This window comes from Protopterus annectens, chromosome 7.part1, assembly GCF_019279795.1.
Source record: "Protopterus annectens isolate FY-2018-M chromosome 7.part1, PAN1.0, whole genome shotgun sequence".
NCBI classification, from domain to species: domain Eukaryota; kingdom Metazoa; phylum Chordata; order Ceratodontiformes; family Protopteridae; genus Protopterus; species Protopterus annectens.
The window spans coordinates 167,710,560-167,737,794 of record NC_056740.1 but is presented as its reverse complement, the minus strand read 5'-3'; the positions used below and the strand labels follow the sequence as shown (position 1 = coordinate 167,737,794).

Here is a 27,235-nt window from a genome sequence, read left to right as displayed (position 1 = left end):
TTCCTTGCCTAGGCCCTGACCACAACGTACCTTGCTGTCGGTTTTGTGCTTTATTTAATCAGCGCATTGTCCGTCGTCTGTACATTTTCGATTCTAAATATTTTGGTTCTCTTTTTAATTATCCAGAAATGTCATCTGTTAGCACTCCAACTACCGGGATTCCAGAAAAATGCAAAGATAAAGACAGGCTGCCGAGGTCCAAAGCTGCCGATGACGCTTCTAAGCCAGTCGTCGGTACTCGGGTGCTTTCACAGCCCCTGATACCCGCTACTTCTGACTCACAGGCCTCTACTGAGACCCATTCAGAGTCCAGTATGCCACAAGATGCTTCAACTGTGGAACCTGCAGATTTCTCTACCTTGGATGGGTCCGGAGCCGCTGTGCAGGCACCGGCTTCTGAGGGTGTATTCAGGCCTATGGACTTGCACATTAAACAGACGCCTCCTTCTTAATTTAGGCCAAAATCTCGAACCATGCCTAAGAAACCAATGCCCAGGCTGCATGCTTGGGCCTCTATGCCTAAAAAACAAATAAGAATGGCTGAATATCTTATAACTCTAATCAGGGGAAGCCAACCTCCACCTTCTAAGAGACCTAGGACTGAAGTTGTTTATGAATCTTCTGAACAGGATTCTGATTTTTCTGATTCTTCTGATGATCTGGATTTGCCCTTATCTGCTTATGAGGATTCTGATGCAGAGGACTCTTACTCCCTCTGCTTCCCCTCCAGAGGATTCTTCTTTTGGTGAGACCTTACATACTCTAAGGGAGCATTTCCACTGGGATTTTTCTGATTCAAAAAAAGAGGCTTAGGGATTTTGTACTCCTGCCTCAGCATAGGCCTTTAGCTATACCCTCCTGTACTAGACATTGTTGATGATGCCTTTTCAGAATCTAGTTTGGCCCCTGATTCTTTGACTCATGCTCCCAGAAAACCTGACAGATATTACAGGGATGTTCATCGTGCATACAGCTGCAGTCATCACACTTGGGTTATCCTGCCGTCAGGCGGGTCCTCTGTCGGCCGAATTCCAAAGTCTAGGTCCGGCATCGGTTATCGTCGCTTCCTCCCTGACGTCAGTGCGGCAGGGGTATAAAAGAGGCAGCCGATGCCATTTTCTTCAGTCTTTCTTGCCGCGCGGTGCCCGAAGCAGTTCGCAAGTGCCGGTCAGCCAGCTCCTGAGATTTACGAAAAGTATTTCAGCCGAAGTCTTCTTTAAAGCTAAGTACCCTGTTGGGGAAACTTTTCTTGCCTCAGACCGATGTCAGACAAAGTTAATAATTGCATTTCTTGTGGGAAGCAACTACCGCATAAGGATTTTCACTCTTACTGTATACCTTGCTTAGGGCCAGACCACGACGTCTCGGCCTGCCATTTTTGTGCTAGGTTTAACAAGCGCACTAAGTGCCGGGCGGAGTTTGCCCTTCATTATTTTGGCAAAAAATGTAATTATATCATGTCATCTGATATACCGACGCCAGTTTCAGGCAAAAAACGCAAGGATAAGGACAGACATCCGAGGCCTGCACTGAGTACTGAGATCACGCTAAGGCCGACTACCGGTTCTCAGCGAGGCGCCTACGCAGCCCCTGACTACCGATGATACTATTTTACCGGTGATTTCAGTACACGAGGTCGCAGCTTCCTCTGTCTCCATTCCCACTGCAGATACCGACGCCACTCTTGGCGGAGAAACGGAAAATTTAGCGAGGCCTGCTATTTCTGAAGGCGTTTTCAGGCCTACCACCTTCTCTATTAAATCGTTTTCTAAATCTAAAGCTCCAATGAAAATTAAAAAACAGGGTCCTCAGACCCCCTCTCAAGGCCCCATGCCTAAAAAACAGATGCTTAAAATGGCTGAGGATTTGATTACACTCAATCTAAAGCTCCAATGAAAATTAAAAAACAGGGTCCTCAGACCCCCTCTCAAGGCCCCATGCCTAAAAAACAGATGCTTAAAATGGCTGAGGATTTGATTACACTCATCAGGGGTTCTCAACCCCCCTCAGACAAAAGACCCAGGTTGGAGGAAGACTTCCCTTCCTCAGACCAGGCTTCTATTATCTCAGACCTTTCTGAGGACCAGGATTACGCCTGTTCCCCTTTTGAAGACTCTGATGCTGAGGAGTCTATTCCATCGGTCTCCCCCCCTGAGGACTACTCTTTTGGGGAAACCCTTCATACATTGAGAGAGCACTTCCACTGGGAAGGCCAAGATTACTCAGATTCCAAGAAAAGGCTCAGGGAATTTCTGCTGCTTCCCCAGCATAGGCCCCTGGCTATTCCTCCTGTCTTAGATATTTTGGATGATGTGTACGCAGAAGCTAGTCTTAATCCAGACTCTTTACCTCCTGCCCCTGTTAAACCAGACAGATATTACCGGGTTCCTGATTCTCACCAGTTACTTTATAAAAGCCCTTCTGCTGACCCAGAAACTATTTCTCAGGGTCCCAAGGGGGTTAAGGCCTCTACTGCTAAAAACCCTTTACCTTCAGAGAGAGATTCCAGAGCATTAGAAAGGTGGGGAAAAAGGTGTATACATCAGCCACTTTAACCATGAGGGCATTAAACTGTCAATTTCATATGTTAAAGTACCAGCAGTTCTTGCTATCTCAGCTGAAAAGCAAAATGACACAAACAGAACAACCAGATTTGAAAGAGTTGCAGGATTTGTTGCATGGAGCAGAACAAGTGGGGAAACATACCTTACAGTGTGGTTTTGATGCTTTAGAGGCCTCATGTAGAGCTGCTGTCACTACCAGATCATGTCAAACCAAAGTTATTAGATGTACCACTACAAAAAGATGTATTGTTTGGTGTTAAAGTGGAGGAGGTACTAAAGAAAATGGAGGAAAAAGCGAAATCTATGCAAACAGTTAAAGATTTCTTGCAGGTGCAGCCTCCACGCTTCAGCAGAAACTGGCCTTCCAAAACTTGGTCCCTTCCAGCCACGGACAGACCCCAAAGGGGTAGATACAGACGCCCAAGGGGTAGAGGACAACCTCAAGGATCTTACAGAGCTAGGCAGTGGCAAGCACCAGCCCCAAGAGGTGGAGAAGATAGACCACAGTCATTTAGAAAATAGACACAATGACTTCCCCTATGCCTGCCAAGCAAAGCAATAATGGCAGCACCTTTGGGCGGAAAACTGGCCTTATTTTCAAAAAACTGGCACATTGTTACAAAGGACAAATGGATTCTGGATATTATAGACAGAGGCTACAGGTTCCACTTTCACACCCTTCCAAAAATGAGAGGCATGCCAAACCTGCCACAAAATCAATGGGCAGAGGCACAAAAACAAATTTCCGCTCTCATGGATATGAAAGCAATTCAAGAGGTACCTGCAAAAGAACAAGGTCAAGGTTTTCATTCAAGACTATTTCTGGTACCAAGGAAGGACAAAGATTGGAGACCCATCTTAGACCTATCTACTCTAAACACATATCTAGAGGTACCAAAATTCAAGATGCTCACATTACAGCAGCTTCTTCCCATGCTGGGCAAGGAGTCTTGGCTGGTAACGTTGGACCTCAAGGAGGCATACCTGCATGTCCCTATCAGACAAGTTTGCAGAAGATACCTCAGATTTCTTGCAGGTTCAACCCATTATAAATTCTCTGCATTGCCCTTTGGCTTATCTACTGCCCCCAGAGTGTTTACGAAATGCCTAGCATCAGTAATTGCTTTCTGCAGACAACGAGGAATACAAATCTACCCATACCTGGACGACTGCCTGATCCAAGCGGACAGCAAGGACATTCTATTGCAGCATCTGGCGTTTGTAATAAAACTGTTAAACTGCCTGAGGTACACAGTGAACAAAAAGAAATCGAAACTAATACCCTCTCAACAGATAATTTTCCTGGGTGCCAGCTTAAATACAACGGCCCAGATGGCTTACCTCACGCCAGACAAACAAGGGCAACTGTCTCAATACTTCAACAAAATGGCAACTTTAACCAGGCTAACTGCAAGGAAAATCCTGCAGGCTCTGGGGTTCATGGCATCTTGCATCCTACTAATACCATTTGCAAAGCTGCATATGAGGAAACTACAATGGTACCTAAAAAACTTATGGTCTCAACACAGCCACAGCTTGGAAACAATTTTACCACTCATTCCATGCCTTCAAAAGGAATTTTTGTGGTGGGCTCAAACATGCCAAAGAAACACGGGTCTCCCTTTCTGTATACCACAAGCAAGTCAAATCATCACAACAGACACCTCAGACTACGCCTAGGGAGCACACATGGCAGATCAGTGCATCCAGGGAAAATGGTCCCAAAAACAGATGCACCTACACATCAACCAAAAGGAGATGCTAGCTGTGCAAAATGCTCTTATGACCTTCAAGGACCTACTGCATCCGGGCCAGCTATTAATAAGGACAGACAACACCACAGTCATGTGGTATATAAACCAACAGGGAGGGACGCATTCATACCCCCTGTGCAGGCAAGCTATGACCCTGTGGAACACAGCATTGGAATTACAAGTTCAACTGCAGGCACAATTCCTGCCAGGGAAGGAAAACACACTGGCAGACAACTTGAGCAGAATTATGACAGACCCACATGAATGGAAGTTGCATCCTCAAGTCTTCTCAAAGATAATTCAAGCATGGGGACAGCCAGATATGGATCTATTTGCTACCCACAGAAATTACCAGTTGGAAAAATTCTGCTCCAGGACCTATCATCCATATGCCTGGAAAGTGGACGCTCTCTCTTTCAATTGGACAGCATTGATGGTCTATGCCTTCCCTCCTCTACCTCTACTGACCAAAGTCCTATTAAAAACCAGAGCAGAGAGGCCACAAATGATTCTCATTGCTCCAGACTGGCCACGACAGCACTGGTATCCTCTCCTAAAGAGCCTGTCACACTCACCACCATGGATCCTACCTCAAGTTCCTCTTCTGTTGTCCCAGCACAACTACAAGACCCTTCACAGCCAGCTCAGAACTCTAAATCTAGCTGCATGGAAAATACCTTAATTTGCCAACAGACTCTCCTCTCCAAAGAGGTACAGGATGTCATCTTGGAGGCCAGGAGACCCTCTACTAGAAAAACCTACTCCGCCAAATGGAAACAATTTTGTTCCTGGAATCAAGCAAAGGGCCAGAATCCTTGGGTAATAAATATACCTCAGATTTTACAGTACCTAGCTGAGATGTTAAACAGTGGCCTTTCCTTCTCTTCCATCAAGATCCACGCTTCAGCCATTTCAGCACAATACAATACGGATCCTCCTTTATTCTCACATCCTCTATTAAGGCAGTTCCTCAGAGGGGCAAAAAATATAAAACCCCCACGGAAAACTCCAGCTTGGGACCTCAACTTCGTATTGGAGAAGCTGACAATACCTCCTTTTGAGCCGGCTTCTTCAGCAGAGCTACAATACTTGTCATGGAAAACAGCCTTGCTTCTGGCTATTACCTCAGCACGCAGGGTTTCGGAGCTACAGGCCCTCATGGCTGTGCAACCATTCATCATTTTCCATCAGGACAGGGTTTCCTTACGAACCAACCCTACCTTCATGCCAAAGGTAGTATCCAGTGTGGCTTTGAATCAGACTATTCATTTACCTACCTTTTATCCAAATCCACAGAACAAAGGAGAGAGGCTACTACACTCCTTGGACATTCACAGGCAACTTTGTTATTACTTGGACAGAACAAAGTCATTCAGGAAATCTGAGCAGCTCTTTGTGTCCTATACTACAGGTGCTCAAGGAAAGGCTATTTCCAAACAGACTATTTCAAAATGGATAGCCCACTGCATACACTTTTGTTATTCATTTCATGGAAAATCAGTGCCTGCATACATCAGATCCCACTCCACCAGGGCTATAGCTACCTCAGCAGCTTTCCTCAGGGGGGTCCCTACCAAGGACATTTTGGAAGCAGCTACTTGGAGTTCAGTGCACACTTTCACCAAGCACTACCACCTTCCACTATACTCAAAATCTAGAGCGGGCTTTGCCACAGTAGTCCTGCAGGGCATTCTAGCCCCTCCTAATTCCGCTTAGTACCAGCCACCCTTACTTAGCTTTGGGATTCTACCCAAGTGTGATGACTGCAGCTGTATGCAAGATGAACATAGTACAGTTTTGTACCTACCATAAATGTAGATGTTCAAGTGCTCATACAGCTGCAGTCCAGGTTACCCTCCCTCCATCCCCTCTTAGGACAGGGCTTATGACAAACACCTTTAACATACAACCTATTTGGGGTATTCCTTCATGGTGTGTGCTTGCAACTACTGTTTTGATTTATTTACTTATGTATGTTTGCATAACATCATGTATTGCCTTCCTTTCTGGGGGCACCTGACATCTGGGGCAAGAAAAACTGAAGAAAATGGCGTCAGCTGCCTCTTTTATACCCCTGCCACACTGACGTCAGGGAGGAAGCGACGACAACCAACGCCGGACCTAGACCTTGGAATTCGGCCGACCGAGGACCCGCCTGACGGCAGGATAACCCAAGTGTGATGACTGCAGCTGTATGAGCACTCAAACATCTACATTTATGGTAGGTACAAAACTTGTACTTTTCCTGATTCTCACAAGTTCCTTTTTAAAAATCTTATTGTGGAGCCCGTGACTATTTCACAGGGACCCAAGGGCATTAAGGCTTCTACTCCTACCCCCTCTGATAGAGACTCCAGGGCGCTGGATAGATGGGGTAAAAAAGTTTACACTTCTGCAACCTTGGCCATTAGGGTTTTAAACTGCCAGTTTCACATGTTAAAGTATCAACAACATGTTATTGGATTGCTTAAACAGAAATTGATAATTCCTGACTGTGCTGAAAATAAAGAATTACAGGATTTAATGCATTTTGCTGAACAGGTTGGAAAACATACTTTGCAATGTGGATTTGATTCATTAGAGGCCTCTTGCAGGGCTGCTGTTACTGGGTCTGTGCTGAGAACGCATGCTTGGCTTAAGGTGCAAGGTTTGCCCGATCGTATTAAAGCTAAATTGTTGGATGCTCCCTTAAATCAGGACCGCTTGTTTGGCAACAAGGCTGAGGAAGTTCTTAAAAAGATGGAAGATAACGCTAAATCTGTGCAAACTGTTAAAGATTTCTTACAAGTTCAGCCTCCTAGATTTAGTAGGCACTAGCCCTCTACAAATTGGTCCTTTCCAGCCTCTTCCAGGTCTTCTCAAGCCAAACCCAGATACAGCAGAAACCTCAGGTTTCAATCCCAAGGGACGCACAAGACTAGGCAGTGGTGGGTTTCCGCACGCAGACCTGGGAGTAGTAAGACCCCCCCCCCCCCATGGAAAACTGTCTCAATGACTTGCTTTTAAAACTTCCAAGCACTTCCCAACTGAATGCTCCTTTAGGCGGAAAGATTGGTCTGCAGGCCAAAAACTGGGAACTGATTACCCATGACAAATGGGTTTTAAATGTAGTGTCCCAAGGATACAGATGTAATTTCCACACATTACCAACACCAAGCGGGCCGCTAGATCTACCCCCAAATCAGTGAGCAGAGACCCAAAATCAAGTACTATCTCTCTCTTCAGCATGGGGGCTATTCAGTTGGTACCAGAAGAGGAAAGGGGACAAGGTTTCTTTTCCAGACTTTTCCTGGTACCCAGAAAAGGCAATACATGGTGTCCTATCCTGGACCTTTCTATTCTAAACACCTTTCTGGTTATTCCAAAATTCAAAATGCTGACTTTTCACCAGCTGCTTCCTATGCTAGGCAAGGATGCATGGTTGGCAACACTAGACTTAAAAGAAGCATACCTGCACATCCCTATTGGGGAGTCTTGCAGAAGATACCTACGCTTCAAAGCAGGTTACATGCACCATCAGTTCTCAGCACTGCCCTTTGGCTTATCTACTGTGCCCAGGGAATTCACAAAGTGCCTAGCTCCAGTCATTGCATTCTGCAGGCAAAGAAATATTCAAATATATCCATACCTGGATGATTGTCTAATTCAGGCAGAAAGCCATGACATACATTTGAATCATCTAGCCTTTGTTCAAAGGGTACTGACTTGTCTGGGGTACACCATAAACAAAAAAAAATCACACCTGATACCCTGTCAACAAATTATATTCCTGAGAGCAAGCTTGAATACAACTTCCCAGATGGCTTTCCTCACGCTAGAGAAGTAGACTCATTTGACAACCTACTTCAAACAAGTGGCCAAAAAAACCCAGTTATCTGCAAGGCAAATACTGCTAGCCTTGGGGTTCATGGCCTCCTGCCTTTTTCTAATTCCATATGCAAGGCTGCATTTGAGAAAACTGCAATGGTATCTCAAACGTGTATGGTCAACATTCACAGGATCTAGAAGCTATGATTCCTATCATACCTTGCCTATGCCTAGAGTTCCTTTTGATGGGCAGAGGCCTGCCACCAAAACAAGGGACTACCATTCACACTAGCCCCTGCCGCCCAAACCTTGACAACAGACGAATCAGACTATGCATGGGGGGCTCACCTGGCAGGGAAGTGCATTCAGGGTAAATGGAACCCAAGTCAAATGCATCTACACATAAATCAAAAGGAAATGTTAGCTGCATAGAATGCTCTGACAGCCTTAAAGGACCACATTCTTCCAGGACAACTAATGGCAAAGACTGACAACACCACGGTAATGTGGTACATAAACAAGCAGGGGGGGTACACACTCTTACCCCCTCTGCAGACTAGTCATGGCATTGTGGAACACAGCCTTGAGCTGCCAAGTGAATCTACAAGCTCAATTCATGCCAGGAAAACTAAATACACTGGCAGATGGACTAAGCAGAAACCTCATGGACCCGCACGAGTGGAAACTGGAACAAAGGATTTTCAACATGTTGACAAGCAAATAGGGGAGCCCAGATATAGACCTGTTTGCCTCCCCCCAGAACCATCAATTGGACAAATTTTGCACAAGGATTCCCCACAAACTAGCTTTGAAAGTGGATGCTCTATCCTTCAGCTGGAAAAACCTATCAGTTTATGCCTTTCCTCCTCTGCCTCTGCTCTCCAAGGTACTACTAAAGATCAAACAGGGCAACCCAAGGAAGATTTTAATTGCACCAGATTGGCCACGCCAACACTGGTACCCCCTCCTGTGCAGTGTGTCACGCTTGGCCCCATGGCACCTGCCTCAGACTCCCTTCCTTGTTGTCTCAGCAGGAGAACCAGATTGTGCACCCTCAGCTGCAAACGCTGAACCTAGCAGCCTGGCTAATTACCTAATCTCTCCTTTACCACCCCTCAATAAATCAGTGATGGATATCATTTTAGAAGCTAGGAGGCCTAGTACTAGAAACTGCAAAATGGAAAAGACTTTGTACCTGGAACCAATCTCAAGGGATGAGTGTAGCAGTGCCCAATTTACCTCTGATTCTACAATATTTGACTGAGATGCTTCATAAGGGGCTTGTCCTTTTCCTCCATCAAAATTCATGCCTCAGCCATTTCAGCTCATTATAGCACAGAGCCAACCCTCTTCTCTCACCCACTGCTCAAGCAGGTCCTCAGAGGGGCCAAAAATTTAAGTCCACCGATGAGAACTCCAACTCCAGCCTGGGACCTTAACTTTGTCTTGGAGAAACCCACTCTTCCTCCTTTCGAGCCAGCTGCTACTGCAGATTTAAAATTCCTTTCCTGGAAAATGGCTTTCCTTTTAGCAATCACTTCTGCAAGAAGGGTATCTGAGTTACAGGCCCTTATGGCAGTGGAGCCTTTCATCATCTTCCATGCGGACAGGGTGTCCCTCAGAACCAATCCCTACTTCATGCCCAAGGGGGTATTCAGTGTGGCTGTTATTCAATCCATTAATTTGCCTATCTTCTTTTCTAACCCCCAGAACAAAGGGGAACGGATGCTGCACTTCTTAGATGTGCACAGACTACTTGGATTCTACTTGGACAGGACTAAACCTCAAATGAAATCTCAACAACTGCTTTTGGCATTTGCTGCAGGGACAGAGGGGAAAGCTATTTCAAAGCAAACCATTTCAAAATGGGTAGGCCACTGCATTCATTTCTGCTATAAGGACCATGGAAAACCTATCCCACAGGGCATCAGACCCCATTCAACCAGGGCTGCATCTAGCTCTACAGCCTTTCTCAGAGGTGTCCCTACAAGGGACATCCTAGAAGCTGCTACCTGGAGTTCTGTACATACTTTCACCAAACATTATCATTTGCCAATCTTTAAATCCAGAGCTGGTTTTGTCACTGCAGTCTTGCAGGGCCTTATAGCTGGTCCTAACTCTATTTAAATTCCTCTTCCCAACCTTAGCTTTGGGAATCTACCCAAATGTAATGACTGCAACAGTGAAACACTAAGAACATAGTACAGTTGTGTACACTTACATAAATGTAGATGTTAGAGTGTATTCACTGTTGCAGTCGTGGTTACCCTCCCTCCAGCCCCCTTTCCCCTTTTGGTTATACCTCTAGTCTCTCTTACTATGCTCAAAAAGCGTTTTTGGTGTATTTGCTTTTTTGTTGGAAGTATATCCTTGTATCATAGATTTAATTGCTTCCCATTAGGGGGGCACCTGACATCTGGGCAAGAAAAACTGATGTAATGGCATCTGCTGCATGTTTTATACCCCTGACTACCTGATGTCATGGAAGAAGGGACAGTAACCGATGCAGGACCCAGACTTTGTTAATCAGGCTAACTGAGGGCTACTGCAAGCAGATAACCCAAATGTAATGACTGCAACAGTGAATACACTTGAACATCTACATTTATGGTAAGTGTACACAACTGCACTTTTTGGCTTCTCTTGTGCCAAAGACACAAATCTCAAGAGTTTTTTTGGCCCCAACTCATTTGAATCCAATTGTACCCTGACCTTCAGCACCTGCTTCTTAAGAGTCCAAACCTATTGTCATCTGACTGTTCCTTTTTGCAAACCCTGGAGTTTTGAGCTCCAGATCCACATCTGCAGCATCCATTAGGTGTTTAGTCCTCCAGAAATGTACAGTTTGATTGTGAATGGATGATGAGAGCTTTTATGAAAGCTCAGATCTGGCAGTTATTCTGTCTCCATCCCCTCTGAGCTGCCAGAGCTTGCCCTCCCACATACCTTTACATTCACGCCTTCCTTGGTTCCAGTTCTGAACCAGAGGTCTTGTAACAGAGGTTGTCAGTTCAACCATCTGTCTGATTCCCTCAACTCCCAACCTTTTGATGCTGGATGTCTTTCAGAGCCTAGTGGATGGCTTGGTGTCCCTTTCTGATTCAACTCATTTGGGGTCATTTCTGTCTTTGGATTGCCTCATTCCTTAACACCTCTGCACCAATCTTGGCCTCTGATCCATCCACTGTCTCAGTGTCTGGGATGCTCTCTTCCAATCTTTATACTTTGTCTACTTCTCACTTTGGGATGGCTGAGATCCTGGCTTCCTTGATGCTGTGTATGCCAGCATCTGTATTCAAGGCTTTTGAGAGGATAATAACCCATCAACCTTTGCAGGAAGGAGATAATTTCATTTCAGCTCTCCCCATTGCTTATGGACAAGCCATCTCTGAAGGCATTGACCCTACCTTTCCACAAAGGTATAAAGACACTTGACATTTCAGTCAATTCTTTCCCTGTAGTGCATAAAAAAGTGCAAGATTAGGCTTTTTTTTTCACTCCAGGAATCCCTCACTGAAGGCACAGACCTCCGTGAGGGGGAAGATCACCCTCCCCAACTCCCCCTGAGGACTTCACTTTTGGTGAGCTCATTGGTTTGCTTATACAAAGAGTTAGCACACACTGACACCCCTTTCCCGATGAGTGTTCATCTAGGTGGTCTGAGCAGGCCCATGTATTTTCTGTGTGGTTCCTTTTGCTGGCTGCTTAATTGACGGGGTTACGAAGAGGGCACTGCAGGACCCATATGTGGTGGAACCAAACTGTCAAGAACTAGACAGAATTTTTTGGCCACCCAAGAATTGTCCCTATTGGAACAAAGGCCCTGTTATGGATTCATCGCAGCAGCCACAAAAAAGAATTGTCAAGTGTTCTGTGGTTCATTTGCATAATAGGGAATTCAAGGCTCTGGACCAATTTGGAAAGTGAGTCTTTTGCCTCTGAAAAGTTTTTCACTGGAGAACTTAATTACATTTCCCATATTTTCCAGAGGGAGCTGGCAGAATAGGCCTTGGAATCCTTCAGGAGACCCCAAACAGCTAACACTAGGAAGACTATGGAGACTCAAACTTTCACCAAACTCACCATGAGTCTTATTTTTAGTGCAGCAAGGACACCGGGTACTGGTGTCATTATCCACTATCCTGTCAGGCTGAGACTGATTTTGCATACAGCCTCGAAGTGCCACTTCTTAATGCCCCTTTTGAATGATCACTCCTTTTAGTCCTAAAGATAAGGATACTTGAAGAGCAAGCAGAAGGGCAAATGCTTTCTGCCATCTGGAACCATTTCTATACCTCTGTGATACCTTTCTATGAGTCGAGGAGGTGCAAAATGACTCTGGTTAAAAAATGTCCAGACTTTTCCCTTTAACTTATTTTTTGACAAGGTTCCTTGCAGCATATGGAGTGACTCTTAATGGACAACCACCCCAGGGGCAGAGGGGGTCTGCAGAGCCAAGGGTTTAGAGGTCCTTTCTCCAGTAAACCCTTTTGCTGATCCTGAAAATTTGCATATCTTCCCTTTGGAGGCACTCGGGAGATGCTTCTGTCTCTCCACTTTCAAAATCGGATGGCCATCACTCAAGTCTGTTGTGTGTAGAGAATTATATTCAGAAGCTACACTGTTGCATTCCATTCCAATTTACATCTTCCTACAAGGCTCTTCCAGATGTTCCCTTCGACAAAGTGCCACAGCTCAAAAATTTCTCTGCTACTGCAAAAGATGCACCTAAAAGGTCCTACCAAGTGGTAGAGAATCTGGAACCTACTCCAGATTATTTTTATTTCCCAAGAAAAACAAGGACCTTAGGCCAATACTGGATCTCAGCCGCTTAAACACATACATGCAAAAAGACAGAGTTCCGGATGGTCACTGTGCTGTCCATTTTTCCACTTCTCAGGCGAGGGGACTGGATGTGCTTAATAGACTTTCAAGATGCAGACTACTGCAAGGACCGCAAGGCAAACCAGAAGGTACTTTGCTTCTTGCTGGAAGCCTGACATTACCAATAACAAACTTTGCCTTTTGGTCTCGCCATAGCAACCCCCCCCCCAGGTATTCACCAAATGCATGGCAGTAGTAGATGTGCACTTCAGACTGCAAGGATTCCGAGTTTTCCCATATCTAAGTAACTGGCTTCTTATTGCAGACCGACATAAATCCTTGATTGTAGCAAGAAACTTTTTGTTCCTCTTTGTTGATCCTTTGGTATCTCATTAAATTTCATAAAGTCGAATCCTGAATCAACAGTCTTTATATTTTGCAAGAAGTCACTTGTATGCAGTTCTTCACATAGCAAAACTCCCAGAATCAAGGTTGATCTCCCTTCATTTACAGTCACAGGAAGTTTTCAACACAGTCTCCAAGTTGATCTCCCTTCATTTACAGTCACAGGAAGTTTTCAACACAGTCTCCAAGTCCGTTTCATTCTGCACTTCTTGAGGTTTGTGACAGCATCAATCAGAACCATGGACCGATATGGAAAGAACTTTTACACTTCTGCTACTGTGGTCATCGGGCATTGAATTATCAAACCCAAATGGTAAAGTATCTGTTGTCTATTTTGGTGAATTGAGCAGGTGTTTGACTAACCCAGAGATGTCTGAGACTAGGCAGCAGACTATTTCTTTGATGGGACAAGCTAACCTGGTGGCCAGAACATTAAATGTAGCTTTGATGCTGTGGAAGCTTCTTCCGGGGCTGCTAGGAGCTGCTAGTACTGGTTCTGTCATTAGGAGATTGGATGGCTGCATTCCCAGTCCCTCCATGAGACTGTCAAAGCTAACTGTTGTCCTTGCCTCTTAACAGAGATCAACTGTTTGGTCTGGCTGGTGCAGACCTATTCGAATCTTTGCAGGAAAGCGGTAAAATGATTTTAAACCAATCTTTTTTGCTTCTATGCCCAGTTATCAAATGGACTGATTGGCTAAACTCGCTTTGTTTTCTCTTTGAGATCCTAAATCTATTCAGCAACGAAAGGATATTCGCACCACTAGGCTAGTTGGCCAACAAAATGTGTCTGAAATTCTCCAAGTGCAACTAACACTAGGTAAGACTGCAATCCAAATTGTAGCTTGCTACAGATCCCCACCATACCCCAAGATTCTCACTACACCTTTCTAAACATACTGGAAAATATTAAGATAGAACCAAACACCCTAATACTGGGTGATTTTAACTACCCTGCCATTAACTGGGAAAACTACTCATGTCCCAACACCTTTGCGCAATGGTTCTTGGAATTCATAAATTCCAACGCCCTGGATCAACTAATCCATAGTCCCACCAGGGGCTCCAATATCCTAGACCTGGTCATTACCAACATGGGAAATCAATGCTCCATACCTATGGTCACCCCCCTCGTTAGTCAGGTCTGACCATAAGCTAATCACCCTTAACATCCACATCCCACCCCCACCCCCAGTAAAGAAACCACCATAAAAAACTTCTCCAAAGCCAACTTCATGCTACTCAAGTCAGAAGTGACAAACTTCATGACACCCATGCAGACGGGAACTGAAAGTTCAACTGCTGAATCCTGCACTAAGGCACTGTACGAGCACATCCACTCATGCATGAATCGTGCCATCCCAAATAGAACCAAAATGCTCTCATCCAAAAAAAGGAAGCCAATCTGATGGGTCCCCTGCCATAAACAAACTTTACAACAAAAGGAAGAAACTTTTGCAGAAAAGAGGAAAATCCCAGGATGCAAAAAACTCCCTTACTAGCCTCAGTAAGAAACTGAGATGCCTCATAAAATCCTCCAAAGCTAGTTACGAGAATAAAATTGCCAAAGATTCCAAAGACAACCACAAAGCATTCTATAACTATGTCAAGAATCTAAATGGCAATGCTCAGATCTGCTCTGAGCTAAAACAGAATGGCATTAAATATACTGATCCGAAGGATATTGCCAATATCCTGGCAGATCAATTCAGTGCCAACTTCACCCCCCTCTCACCCCCTAAATGGCCCATCTCAATACCGGAAGATTGCCAAATTCCAGTAATAACGGCCACACAGGTACAAAACGCACTCTCTAAAGCCAAGAATACAGCATCCATGGGACCAGATGACATCCCGGGCTGTGTACTACATGAACTACAATATGAACTGGCACCTCACCTAAGTGTCATGTTTAATCATAGCCTCACCTCAGGTTTCGTGCCCATTGAGTGGCGCAGAGCTACAGTTATCCCAATCCACAAGGGGGGATCCACCTTGGATCCCGGAAACTACCGTCCCATCAGTCTGACGAGCCTCATCTGCAAGGCCATGGAGCGTATTATCATGGAACTTATAAACAAAGACATTGGCAACCTTCAAACACTGGACCCCACCCAGTTTGGGTTTGTGAAGGGCCGATCTTGTCTCCTGAACCTGATTGACTTCTTTGAATCGGTCTCCAGAGCCATGGACAAGGGTAAGGTGGTCCACACAGCCTATCTAGACCTTGCCAAGGCCTTTGACACCATCCCCCACTCTGGAATCATAGATAAACTTACTAAGTTGGGCATTAATCCCTATGTCACCCAATGGGTTGCTAAATGGCTTACTGATAGAACCCACACTGTAAAAGTAGCCGACTCCAAATCCAGCTCCAGACAAGTGACAAGTGGAGTACCTCAGGGTTCAGTCCTGGGGCCGCTCTTGTTTGGCATCTACTTCTCTGAAGTACAGGTCAACACTAAGGGACTCTGGCTAACAAAGTTTGCAGATGACTGCAAACTGGGAGCCATTATTGAATCCCCAAATGATGTGGATACTCTACAAAAGGGCCTTACAGAAACAGATGCTTGGTGCCAGAGCCATGGGCTCAAGCTCAATGCTAAGAAATGTATTGTTATCCCCTTTGGGAAAAAACATGTATCCATGAATTATCCTATAGGTGGCAGTACACTAACACAGAAAGTGTGATAAGAGACTTAGGGACACAGGTGGACAGTGGTCTCACCTTCGATAACCACATCGCCACAACAGTCAGGAAATCGTTCTATGTGGCACACCTCATCACGAAGGGCTTTTCATCCAGAAAAAAGGAGGTCATTGTCCCACTGTACTCATCCCTCATTAGACCCATTATAGAATACAATGCCCCATTTGGTATGTACCTCTCAAGACATCTGCAACAACTGGAAAGGCCTCAGAAATACCTCACTAAAAGAATCACAGGCCTAAAGCAGATGCCCTACGCTGACCGCCTTAAACTCCAGCTATACTCTGTCGCATATCGTCTACTCAGAGGCGATCTCTGCTTAACATACAAGGCCATGTCAAACCCAGAGCTGTTGGACATGCTACACTTAAAGAAATCCCAATCCCTCAGAGCTACACGCTCCAGGGATCTAAACCTTGTCATCACAATAAACAAAACATGCTGGAGGGATAGGTTCCTGACCCAGAGACTCCCCAGACTCTGGAATAGATTGCCCATACATGTCAAGCAGAGTGCCTCTTTGGACCTCTTCAAGAGGAACCTTGACTATTGGATGGGAGAAAGGAAATTCACCCCAGGGATCACGTCAGTCGCCCTGCTAGACAGGGGTCCAGGAAAGTAAATAATGTGGGAAGAAATAGCCAGGGAATTGTTATGGCTAGGCTTGTATAGGCCCTAGGGCTGATAGCCTAGTACCAACCTATGAACCTATGTACAAGAGATTTTAGGGCAAACTGGCAAGGGATTCTAAGTCTGGGAAACGTGATTTTTTCAGACAAAATCTGCCTGACTACCTTTTACCTCCTTTCTCCTACCTTGATCCACTCCTCCCAGTCAGAAAGACTAACCTCTCCCTTTTCATCCTGGCAGGTCATCACCTCAGACAAGTGGCCCTTTTCTGTTATTCTACAAGGCTACACAATGACTTTGAAGACTGTTCCAGCCATTAGATGCAGAGGGAAGAATGCCTCTGATCAAGTATATCTTTCTCCTATTTTGCAGGGACTTCTCATCCAGGGTACTATAGAATCTGTATCACCTCAACTTCTAGGAATGGTCTTTTATTCCAGACTTTTCCTGATACTCAGAAAAGGAGTAAATTGGAGAACCATTCTGAATTCCAAGTGCCTTATTTCAAGATACTGTCCCTCCAAAATATTCTTCTCTTTATCTTAACCCAAGCTTTCATGGCATCTTTGGATTTGAAAGATGCCTACTGCCACATTCCCATTCCCCCTTACTGGAGGTTTCTCAGATTTTCGACTTTCTCATCACATTTTCAATTCCCTGCAGCCCCCAGGGTTTCCACAAAGTGCTTAGCTCCAGCTGTCACCTTTTGTAGGACTCTGGGAATTCAGATATTCCTCTACCAGTGACCTACTTATACAGGCATTCTCTCAGGAAGACCTCTTGGGATATCTTGATTACATCACCTCCTGCCTGCCGCAGATGGGCTTCATGATAAATCTAAAAAAACAATTCTCCTTTGACACCTGCGCAGGATCTAGTCTTCCTGTGTTGTAGTCTAGACGCACTTCACATGCTAGCCTTATTCCACAGGATAAAGTGCACACTCTGTCTCCTGTATTTTCAGTCCCTCCTTTTCCAGCGAGAGAAATTCTTAGGGCTTTGGGGTTCATGGCAGCTTTCATCTCCTTGATTTCCTTTGCCAAACTTCACATGAGAAAATGGTGTCAAAACAGAGAACCCTAACTTATTCCTCTATCAGGATGCACTTATTTGCCATTTCTGCTTGTATGCCCCTTGTTCCACTCTTGCTGTGTCTTCTGTAGGTTAAGCAGTTTTTCAAGGGCATACTTCATTTGAACACACCTAGGAGAGCTGCCCCCCCCCCGGACCTTAATTTTGTCTTGGAAGAACTTACTCTGTCACCTATTGAACCTCCAGCTTCTGCATCCTTAAAAGTTTTGTACGTGGAAAACTATTCCACTAGTAGATCCAGTGCCATAAGAGTTTCCGAGGTCCAAGCCTTAATGGCTTCTCCCCACTTACTAATTTTCCATAAGGATAGTGTCTCCCTCGGTGTTGTTCCTTCCTTCATGTATAAAAATGTTAATGATAGTGTCTCCCTCGGTGTTGTTCCTTCCTTCATGTATAAAAATGTTAATGAATTGTCAATTCAACTTGGCTATTAATCTGCTTATTTTCTTTCCAACTGCCCAAAGCAAGGTGAAAGACTTCTGCACTCCTTGGATGTACATGGGCAATTTTAGATTCTTTCTGGAAGAAGGAGCAGCTGTTTCTCTTTCCAAAAATCCAGTTTGGCTAATCCCGTCTCAAAGCAAACAATTGTCAATTGGATTTCTAAGTCCATATCTTTTTGCTACTGCTTTGGGAAGTCCTTATCCTCCCTGGAATAAGGCCCATTCCAGTAGAACGTTTGTTTCCTGCAGAGCCTTTTACAAAGGAATAGACTCCAGGGCTATTTTAAAGGCAGCTAGTTGATCTATGCATACTTTCACAAAGTACTACAGGATAAATGCTTTCTCTAGATCTAGATCTTCCTTTGCTGGATCTGTGCTATCTGGATTAATTGACAGTTCTGCCATCCCTGGTCCATCTATCCTTTCTAATTGATTAGCTCTGGGTATCACCCAATACCATTGGAATACTGCAACAGTGATTTAAGGAAGGACATAGTTCAGTTGTGTATGATCTTAGCATAACAATGTCTGTCTTGTCACTGTTGCAGTATTGCTTCTCACCTTTTTCCCTCTTTCTAATGCCCATCTTGTGGATCCTCCTAGACTGTGTCCCTCCTCTTAGCTGACCTTAGTTATTTTGCTAAGTTTTTCTTCGTGTCTAAAGCACTTCTGGCTGAGATAGTCTGTGGATCTTAGTCTCATACATCTACTTTGGTACCCTTATGCCCACAGGCTTGGGTCATAATATCAGAGTATGATCATATGGAAGGTTTTAGCTTTGGTAGGGTGGCGTAATGGTTAAGGTATTTACCTTAGAAGCACAAAGTGCAAGGTTTGATTCTCACCGGGTGTAATTGGTTAGGCTTAAAAATGGTTCATGAGGGCAGCTAGCCTAGTAATAATCTATGATAACCCAGCTGGACTTTAGGTTACCTTAATGACATAATCCAATACTATTGGAATACTGTAACAGTGATCAGTAGGACACCTATTGTTATAGTAAGTCCTTACACAACTGCATTGCCCTCTCTGTCTGAAAGACACACCCTCTGTCTCCCTTCCAAATCGTCATGAACTCTTCTCTGTTTCTAGAGTCGGCTAATAGACCTATGTCAGAAGCCTTTTACCCCTGGTCACAATTTTTGGTCGTTTGTCTCCATTGTCAGGGCAAACTTGATTTGAGAAGTGTCACTCTGTTATAGCATTATAATAGATGGAGAACATCAGCACAAGAGAGGCTCTTCTGAAGAAGTTGCAGGCTCTGATCAGCGACAAGGTGGATAATCCAACCAGTCAAGAGGGATGGAGAAGGACAAGAAGGGATCTGTCATTATGGTAATTACATTAATTTTATTTCAAATGTGAACATGTGCATGTCTTAGAGTACATCATGTGCATTTTCCTGTATGGGAAGGCCCAAAGTACTTTTTTTTTTTTTTTTATGTCTAGGGGATGTTCAGGGTCTTTTGCATTGCTTGAGGTAGGCTTACTGTGACAGTCTAAGTACCACCTATTCAATAGGGAAGTGTAATGCAAAAATCCATTTGGGGGGAAAAAGAAATCCACTGCACTAAGTGTGGAAGCACAGGTTAATGTTCTTCGTGTTTCACTGTTGCAGTTATCACACTTGGATTATCTGTCTGCAGGTAGCCCTCAGTCAGCCCTTCACCTCAGGCTTTGTGCCCATTGAATGGTGCATCGTGACTGTTATCCCACTCCTCAAAGGGGGTCCACAACACACCCCAGGAACTACTGCCCCATTAGCTTGACGAGCCTGGTCTGCAAGGCCATGGAACGTATCATCATGGAACTCAAACAAAAACATTGAAGACCTCCAAACTCTGGACCCCACACAGTTCAGGTTTGTAAAAGGCAGATCATGTCTCCTAAACCTGATAGACTTCTTTGAAGTAGTCACCAAAGCCATAGATGAGGGTAAGGTGGTTCACACAGCCTATCTAGAACTCGCCAAGGCGTTCAACACCATCCCCCACTCTGGAATTATAGATAAACTCACTAAACTATGTATAAATCCCTATGTCACAAGATGGGTTGCCAACTGGCTTACTGACAGAACCCACACTGTGAAAGTAGCAGACTCAAAATCGGACTTCAGACCAGTGACAGGTGGTGTACTACAGGGTTCAGTCCTGGGTCCTCTCCTGTTTGGTATCTACTTCTCTGAAGTACAGGCTAATACAGAAGGTCTTTGGCTAACTAAATTCACAGATGACTGCAAATGAGGAGCCATAATCAAAACTCCTAACGATGTGGACATCCTACAAAAGGGCCTCACTGAGACAGATGCCTGGTGTCAAAGCCATGATCTTAAGCTCAATGCCAAAAAGTGCATTGTCATCCCCTTTGGTAAAAACTCTGTACCCATGAACTACCACATAGGTTGTAGTCTTCTTAACACCGAAAGTGTGATGTGACCTTGGGACGCAGTTGGACAGTAGTCTCTCCTTTGATAATCACATTGCCACAGTGGTCAGGAAATTCTTCTACGTGGCACACCTCATTACAAAAGGTTTCTCATCCAGAAAGAGGTCATTATTCCCCTCTACTTATCACTCCTTAGACCCATTATAAGAGTACAATGCCTCTTTTGGTATGTACCTCACAAGACATCTACATCAACTGGAAAGGTCACAAAAATACCTCGCAAAGAGGATTGCTGGCCTCAAACAGATGCCTTATGCAGACAGACTCAAAAAACTCCAGCTTTACTCCGTCGCATATCACCTACTCAGAGGCGATCTCTGCGTAACATACAAAGCTATGTCAAACCCAGAGCTGTTAGACATGCTCCACTTAAAGAAATCCCAATCTCTCTGAGCTACACGCTCTAGGGACCTAAACCTTGTCACCACAATAAATGGAACATGCTGGAGGGATAAATTCCTGTCCCAGAGACTTCCCATACTCTGGAACAAACTACCTATCTATGTCAAACAGAGCTCCTCATTAGCACTCTTCAAGAAAAATCTTGATGATTGGATGGGTAATAGGAAATTCACCCCAGGGATCACTTCTGTGGTTCTGATTGACAGGGGCACAGGAAAATAATTTTCTTGGGTGGCGAAAGCCAGGGTACCTTTTTGGCTAGACTTGTATAGGCCCTAGGGCCAGTAGCCTAGTTACCTACGTATGGACCTATGAATTCCAGAGTATTAGTATTTCTGCGTCGGATGCTGTTGCTTCTTCCATAACTTCAGGTCGTTGGGGGGTATAAAAACAGGCAGCCGACACCATTACATCAGTCTTTCTTGCCGAGGAGGAGCCCGAAGCAGAAGAAGTTTGCAAGTGCCGGTCGGCTGCTACCTGAAATTTTCGTTTTTCGAGTTGATAATCGTGAAGTCTTCTAAAGCGAAGTACCCCGTTGGGGTTCCTTTTTGCTCTATCTGATGTCAGAAAAAGTTAATTGTCTTGCCTGTGGAAAGCAAATATCTCACAGAGATTTTCATTCTTACTGCATCACCTGTTTAGGCCCAGACCGCGACAGCCCTCGCGGTCGGTTTTGTGCCTTAACGGCCGAACCATTCATCGTCTGTCTATTTTTGTTGTTAAATTCTTTCGCTCTCAGTCGCCATATTCCAAAATGGCTTTGGTAAGCCATCTGACTACCGATCTTCCGTAAAAATGTAAGGATAAAGACTGCATACGTCCAAAACTGCCGACGGCACTTCAGTTAAGCTAGTCGCCAGTCCGCCGGTACTCAGTGAGGCACCATTGCAGCCCCTAATGCCCACTCCTGTGGATTCGCAGGCCTCTGCTTAGACCCATCCGGAGTCTGGTATGCCACGAGGTGCTTCTTCGACTATGGAACCAGCAGATGTCTCTACCTTGGATAGGTCCGGAGCCGCTATGCAGACACCAGCTTCTGAGGGTGTTTTCTGACCTACCGATATTCGAATCAAACCAACTTCTTTTTTAGCCAAAACTTCCGTGTTTCTTAGGCCCAGAAAACCGACGAACAAAGCGCATGCTCAGTCACCCATGCTACAAAAACAAATGCTTAGAATGGCTGAAGACCTTATAACGCTAATTAGGGGAAGCCAGCCTTCCCCTACTAAGAGACAAAGAATTCAGTTGCCTTCAGATTCTACAGACGACTCTGACCTTTCTGATTATCAGAATGTGCCCTTATCAGCCTGTGAGGATTCAGATGCAGAGGAATACAGTCCCTCTGCCTTCCCTCCAGAGAATTTCTCTTTTGGTGAAACCTTGCATACTTTGAGAGCATTTCCATTGGGAATGCTAAGACTATCCTCAGTCCAAAAAGACTCAGAGAATGTTTAGAGCTACCTCAGCACAGGCCTTTAGCTATTCCCCCTGTCTTAGATGTTGTGGATGATGATTTCATGGAATCCAGTCTTACTTCAGTCACCTTACCTGTGGCCCCTAGGAAACCTGACAGGTACTACAGAGTACCTGATTCCCACAAGTTTTTTTTCAAGAATCCTACTGCTGATCCAAAGATCATTTCCCAGAGACCTAAAGGTAGTAAGGCTACTACAGCCAAAAATCATTCCCCTTCGGACAGGGATTCCATTGAATTGCCAGTTTCATATGCTGAAGTACCAACAACATATTATGGAACTCATTAAACAAAAAATGGTAATATTTCCACAGTGTGCAAAAATAAAGATTTGCAAGAGCTTATGCATTCTGCAAACCAAGTTAGTAAGCGTACTTTGCAGTGTGGCTTTGATGCCCTAGAAGTGTCTTGCAGGGCTGCAGTCACTGGCTCTGTACTGAGAAGACATGCTTGGCTGAAGGAGCAGACCTTGCCAGACCATGTCAAATCCAAATTACTAGACACTCCTTTAAATAAGGGCATTTTGTTTGGTACCAAAGCAGAAGAAGTTGTTAAGATGGAAGAAAAAGCTAAATCTATGCAAACTGTTAAAGAATTCTTACAAGTGCAACCACCTCGATTCAGTAGGCATTGCCCTACAAAACACTGGTCTTTTCCAGCCTCCTCCAGACCTTCCCAAACAAGACCACCCAGACTACAGTCTCAGGGTATGCAGAGATCTAAATAATGGTGTGCTCCCACCCCTAAAACAGGGAGTGGTAAGCCACGTCCCTATGGAAAAAGTTCACAATGCTCCTCAATACCCAGCCCTGCCCAATTGCTTGTGCCCCTAGGAGGAAAACTTGCCCTTCATGCAAAAAACTGGATGTCCATCACTCGGGTCCTCAACATTGTATCCCAGGGGTACAAATTTTATTTCCATTCACTGCCAACCCCAAGCGGGTTTCCAGACCTTCCTCCAAACCAGTGGGCAGAGGCTCAAAACCAAGTTCTTTTCCTGCTCAACATCAGAGCTATTCATCCAGTTCCAGTAGAACAAAGGGGTCAGGGTTTCTACTCAGGACTATTCCTGGTACCCAGGAAAGAGGACTCTTGGTCCTGGATCTTTCAATTCTCAACACCTTCCAGGTGGTCACAAAATTCAAGATGCTTACCCTGCAACAGCTTCTCCCTATGCCAGCCAAGGATGCCTGGTTAGTCACCCTAGACTTAAAAGAAGCTTATCTGCACATCCCCATCAGGGAATCATGCAGGAAATATCTAAGTTTCTGGGCAGTATCTATGCATCATCAGTTCTCTGCACTCACCTTTGGCTTATCTACTGCGCCCAGGGTATTCACAAAATGCCTGGCTCCAGCCATTGCATACTCGAGCAGAGAAATATCTAAATTTTACCCATACTTGGACGACTGCCTGATTCAGGTGGACAGCCAGGAATTGCTGCTTTAGCACCTGGCATTTGTAAAAAAAAGACTTCACTAAATTGGGGTACACCATCAATGAAAAGAAATCACAACTGGTGCCCAGTCAAAAGATTGTATTCCTGGGAGCAAGCTTGGACACAACTTCCCAGATCGCATTTCTTACTTCAGAAAAACAGGTCTATCTGACAGACTACTTAAAACAAATGGGCCACCAGAACCCAGCTAACTGCAAGAAAAATACTGCAAGCCCTAGGGTTTATGGCCTTATGTATTCTGCTAATTCCATATGCAAGACTGCATGTGAGGAAACTTAAGTGGTACTTAAAAAGTCTTTGGTGCTAACATTCTCAGGACCTGGAAACAGTCATTGCTATCATACCATGTCTGAGGGCAGAGTTCCTTTGGTGGGCAGAAGCATACAACCACAAGGGACTGCATTTTGCTCTACCCCACATCGCCCAAACCCTGACCATAGACACATCAGACTATGCATGGGGGGCCCACATGGCTTGCAAATGCATTCAGGGCCACTGGAGCCCAAGCCAAATTCTCCCGCACATTAACCAAGAGGAGATGCTAGCTGTACAGAATGCTCTGACAGCTTTCAGATACCTAATCCTTCCAGGACTACTGCTAATAAAAAATAGACAACACCACAGTTATGTGGTGCATAAACAAGCAGGGGGGGACCCATTCTTACCCACTCTGCAGGTTAGCCACGACTCTGTGGAGCACAGCTTTGGACAACCAAGTCCATTTACAAGCTCAATTCCTGCCAGGCAAATCAAATTCACTGGCAGACTACTTAAGCAGAAATCCTATACCCACACGAGTGGAAATTTGTAGCCCGGCACCCTCAACCTTCTGATCCAGAGGTGGGGGACCCAAGAGGTGGATCTCTTTGCCTCCAACCCCCCCCCCCCCCGCAACAACCATTTAAGCAAATTCTGCCCCAGGAACCTTTATAGTAGGGCTTGGAAGGTGGATGCCCTATCCTTTCAGTGGGAAAACCTCTCGATCTATGCCTTCCCCCTCTGCCTCTTCTCTCAAGAGTACTACTCAAGATAAAAGAAGACAGGCCAAGGACAATTCTGATTGCCCTGGACTGGCCGCGCCAGCACTGGTACCCACTCCTCTGCAGCCTGACAATGGTGCCACCCTGGCACCTATACCAGACCCCTACCCTGCTGTCACAGCAGGAGGGGCAGGTTTTGCATTCACAATTACAAACCCTAAATCTTGCAGCCTGGCTTATTCCTTGAATACTCCACCAGTAACCCTAAGTAAACAGGTTCTGGATGTCATTCTTGAAGCCAGAAGGCCTAGTACTAGGAAATCCTATGCAGAAAAATGGAGAAGGTATTGTTCTTGGATTCAGTCTAAAGGAAAGGACACAGCAGTGCTCTCCTTACCTCTAATCCTGGATTACCTAGCAGAGCTACTCCACAGAGGCCTATCCTTCTGCAGTAAGATTCATGCCTCTGCCATTTCAGCTCATTACAGTATTGAGCTACCTCTATTTTCTCACCCTCTCATCACAGCTCCTGAGAGGTGTCAACAACTTAAGGCCCCAAAGAGAGCACCCAACCTACTTGAGACCTTAACTTTGTATTGGAAAAGCTCATGCTTCCCCCTTTTTAACCTGCTGCTTCAGCAGAGTTAAAATTCCTCTCTTGGAAAACAGCCTTGCTTCTAGCCATAACTTCAGCTAGAAGAGTGTCAGAGCTACATGCACTGATGGCGGTGGACCCCTTTGTCTTCCACGCTGACAGTTTCCCTCAGGACCAGCCCGTCCTTTATGCCTAAGGTGGTGTCCAGTGTGGACTTAAGGTTGGCAAATGGATGGATTGGTTTCTTACCTAACCCTCATAATAAAGGGGAAAGTATCCCGCACTCTTTGGATGTGCATAGACAGCTCAGGTTCTACCTTGATAGGACTAAGCCTTTCAGAAAATCTGACCAGCTGCTAGTCATCTTTGCAACAGGGGCAGAGGGCAAGGCCATTTCTAAACAAACCAGTTCCAAATGGATAGCACACTGCATTAATTTCTGCTACAAGCACCATGGAAAACCAACCCCTCAGGGGGTCAGAACACATTCCACTAGGGCTACTTTTATCTATACAGCATTTCTCAGGGGAGTCCCTACCAGGGACATTCTGGAAACTGCAACCTGGAGTTCTGGGCACACCTTCACCAAGCATTACCACTTACCTATCTTTTCCAAATCCAGGGCAGGATTTGCTTACAGCAGTCTTGCAGGGCCTACTAGCCAGCCCTTACTCTTCTTGACTGCCTCCACCCTTCCTTAGCTTTGGGAATCAACCCAAGTGTGATGACTGAAACAGTGAAACACGAAGAACATAGTACAGTTGTGTACACTTACCATAAATGTAGATATTAGAGTGTATTCACTGTTGCAGTCCTGGTTTCCCTCCCTCCAGCCCCCTCCTTTTTCTCTGTCTTTCTATCTCTCCTCTCTATCGCCATTCCTAATGGTATTGGTATTTACTTTTTACTGAAGGTGGTTTCCACACCATATACTAGCTGCCTATTTGGAGACTCCTGACATTTGGAGCAAGAGAAACTGATGTTATGGCATCGGCTGCCTGTTTTTATACCCCTGACGACCTGACATCATGGAAGAAGCGACCGCATCCGACGCAGAAATACTAAGACTGTGGTATTCGGGCTGACTTGAGGGCTACCTGCAGGCAGTTAACCCAAGTGTGATGATTGCAACAGTGAATACACTCTAACATCTATATTTATGGTAAGTATACAAAATAAATAAAAATAAAAAAAAAAAAAAAAAAAAAAAGTCCTTAACCAGTTGTAATGGTGTAGAGGAATAAAACTCTGACTGTGACCAGGCAGGGCAGCCAGAGCTTGGCTAGTAGCTTGAGCACCTGTTGTGGCTAGCATAGGTGGAGAGAGGAATAGTGCAGCTTTGCTGACTTAACTCTCCTCAGACATGAGGACAGGGTGCATATCTGGGTGCTCATTGCTACAGTAGACACCCCAATAGAGAATGGCATTGAGTTCATGTGGGAGTGCTGACTTTGAGGGTTGCAGACCATCGTGAGGGATTATGCCACCTACAGAAACAAGTGGCATGGTCCTTGCCCAAATCCCACTGCATTTTGAAGGCTGGGGCATTCCAGGATGTATGCAGTAGAGTTAGGAACCCAAAGCATGAAAACCTCAAGACTCTGGTGACTGTTTCACTCTTCACTGCTCAACTGTTGCCGTGGATGGAACT

General features: G+C 45.0%; 1 protein-coding gene across 1 annotated transcript in view; it reads left to right on the top strand.

The window, feature by feature from the left end:
• The window catches only part of RBSN (rabenosyn, RAB effector), a gene marked incomplete in the record, with an annotated part of 650,407 nt that overhangs the window by 268,305 nt on the left and 354,867 nt on the right, over positions 1 to 27,235 (top strand).